At 35.8% G+C, this 2,500-nt stretch overlaps 6 non-coding genes across 6 annotated transcripts in view; all 6 read right to left on the bottom strand.

The window, feature by feature from the left end:
* The window catches only part of Trnaq-cug (transfer RNA glutamine (anticodon CUG)), a 72-nt gene extending 42 nt beyond the window's left edge, over window positions 1-30 (bottom strand). Inside the window, exon 1 of the tRNA in view lies at window positions 1-30. This exon is cut by the window's left edge and continues 42 nt beyond it. This is a non-coding gene — a tRNA (tRNA-Gln).
* A 337-nt stretch (window positions 31-367) lies between these two features.
* Window positions 368-439, bottom strand: Trnah-gug (transfer RNA histidin (anticodon GUG)). The gene has a single exon. It is a non-coding gene; the product is annotated as a tRNA-His (tRNA).
* Window positions 440-751: 312 nt separating this feature from the next.
* Trnaq-cug (transfer RNA glutamine (anticodon CUG)) lies at window positions 752-823 on the bottom strand. The gene has a single exon. It is a non-coding gene; the product is annotated as a tRNA-Gln (tRNA).
* A 139-nt stretch (window positions 824-962) lies between these two features.
* Window positions 963-1,034, bottom strand: Trnaq-uug (transfer RNA glutamine (anticodon UUG)). The gene has a single exon. It is a non-coding gene; the product is annotated as a tRNA-Gln (tRNA).
* Window positions 1,035-2,123: 1,089 nt separating this feature from the next.
* On the bottom strand, window positions 2,124-2,195 carry Trnaq-cug (transfer RNA glutamine (anticodon CUG)). The gene has a single exon. It is a non-coding gene; the product is annotated as a tRNA-Gln (tRNA).
* A 139-nt stretch (window positions 2,196-2,334) lies between these two features.
* Trnaq-uug (transfer RNA glutamine (anticodon UUG)) lies at window positions 2,335-2,406 on the bottom strand. Its single transcript has one exon. It is a non-coding gene; the product is annotated as a tRNA-Gln (tRNA).
* Between the last annotated feature and the right edge of the window lie 94 nt (window positions 2,407-2,500).

The following is a 2,500-nucleotide window of genomic DNA, read 5'->3' as shown; positions in this document are numbered from 1 at the left end:
CCAAAGTGCTAACCGTTACACCATGGAACCTTCTGCCAAGACGTTATCTAAAATCGAACAACTTCTTTCAGCACATCATCTATTTTTAGATTGCAAACATGATTTTTTTAAAAGATTGATTTCCCAGTATCAATCTGTCATACAATGCTTGTTGAAATAAAATATTTTCAGGTTCCACCGAGATTTGAACTTGGATCGCTGGATTCAAAGTCCAAAGTGCTAACCATTACAACATGGAACCGCGTGGTTACTCGCTGAATAATATCTTTTTTCAATAATTACCATTAGGTATTTAAATTTGAATCGAACATTTGTTTGACAAATAACATAAAAACACGTGACTGGTTAAAGCAAAATGATAAATCATTGCTGTGACCAGGATTCGAACCTGGGTTGTCACGGCCACAACGTGAAGTACTAACCACTATACGATCACAGCCTAAGTAGCAGAGGATGGTTTCGATCCATCGACCTCTGGGTTATGGGCCCAGCACGCTTCCGCTGCGCCACTCTGCTGCGATTAAAACATTTTATTCTTACAATTTTGTTCAGAGTTTTGGCATTACCGTTTACCATTGTAAAATATCGAAAGAATTTTAATAGATATTTAACGTAAATTAACCAAAGACCAACCAATGGGATTTCAAACTAAAAATTTTGAGATTGCTTAGCAATTGTGCATTCTCACTAATTAAATTTCTGAAGTTAATTTCTTGTTCACAACAGAAATGTTTTAAAAGTAAAGGATTTAATGTTCCACCGAGATTTGAACTCGGATCGCTGGATTCAGAGTCCAAAGTGCTAACCGTTACACCATGGAACCTTCTGCCAAGTCGTTATCTAAAATCGAACAATTTCTTTCAGCACATCATCTATTTTTAGATTGCAAACATGATTTTTTTAAAAGATTGATTTCCAAGTATCAATCTGTCATACAACGCTTGTTGAAATAAAATATTTTCAGGTTCCACCGAGATTTGAACTCGGATCGCTGGATTCAAAGTCCAAAGTGCTTACCATTACACCATGGAACCGCGTGGTTACTCGCTGAATAATATCTTTCAATAATTACCATTAGGCATTTCAAGATGAATCGAACATTTGTTTGACAAATAACATAAAAACACATGACTGGTTAAAGCAAAATGAAAACATATTGCTGTGACCAGGATTCGAACCTGGGTTGTCACGGCCACAACGTGAAGTACTAACCACTATACGATTACAGCGTTAGTAGCAGAGGATGGTTTCGATCCATCGACCTCTGGGTTATGGGCCCAGCACGCTTCCGCTGCGCCATTCTGCTACGATTAAAACATTTTATTCTTACAATTTTGTTCAGAGTTTTGGCATTACCGTTTACCATTGTAAAATATCGAAAGAATTTTAATAGATATTTAACGTAAATTAACCAAAGACCAACCAATGGGATTTCAAACTAACAATTTTGAGATTGCTAATCATATGTAAATTTTCACTAAATAAATTTCTGAATTTAATTTCTTGTTCACAACAGAAATGTTTTAAAAGTAAAGGATTTAAAGATCCACAGAGATTTGAACTCGGATCGCTGGATTCAGAATCCAAAGTTCTAACCATTACACCATGGAACCGGGTGTTTACTAACTGAATATCTTCTTTCAATAATTACCATTAGGTATTGGAAGGTGAATCGAAGAACATTTGTTTGACAAATAACATAAAAACACATGACTGGTTAAAGCCAAATTAAAATATATTGATGTGACCAGGATTCGAACCTGGGTTGTCACGGCCACAACGTGAAGTACTAACCACTATACGACCAAAGCCTAAGTAGCAGAGGATGGTTTCGATCCATCGACCTCTGGGTTATGGGCCCAGCACGCTTCCGCTGCGCCATTCTGCTGCGATTAAAACATTTTATTCTTACAATTTTGTTCAGAGTTTTGGCATTACCGTTTACCATTGTAAAATATCGAAAGAATTTTAATAGATATTTAACGTAAATTAACCAAAGACCAACCAATGGGATTTCAAACTAAAAATTTTGAGATTGCTTAGCAATTGTGCATTCTCACTAATTAAATTTCTGAAGTTAATTTCTTGTTCACAACAGAAATGTTTTAAAAGTAAAGGATTTAATGTTCCACCGAGATTTGAACTCGGATCGCTGGATTCAGAGTCCAAAGTGCTAACCGTTACACCATGGAACCTTCTGCCAAGTCGTTATCTAAAATCGAACAATTTCTTTCAGCACATCATCTATTTTTAGATTGCAAACATGATTTTTTTAAAAGATTGATTTCCAAGTATCAATCTGTCATACAACGCTTGTTGAAATAAAATATTTTCAGGTTCCACCGAGATTTGAACTCGGATCGCTGGATTCAAAGTCCAAAGTGCTAACCATTACACCATGGAACCGCGTGGTTACTCGCTGAATAATATCTTTCAATAATTACCATTAGGCATTTCAAGATGAATCGAACATTTGTTTGACAAATAACATAAAAACACA

This window comes from Ascidiella aspersa, chromosome 3 (genome assembly GCF_963924565.1).
Source record: "Ascidiella aspersa chromosome 3, kaAscAspe10.2, whole genome shotgun sequence".
NCBI classification, from domain to species: domain Eukaryota; kingdom Metazoa; phylum Chordata; class Ascidiacea; order Phlebobranchia; family Ascidiidae; genus Ascidiella; species Ascidiella aspersa.
Note: the sequence above shows the minus strand (reverse complement) of the source record. Positions and strands in the feature narration are given on the sequence as shown.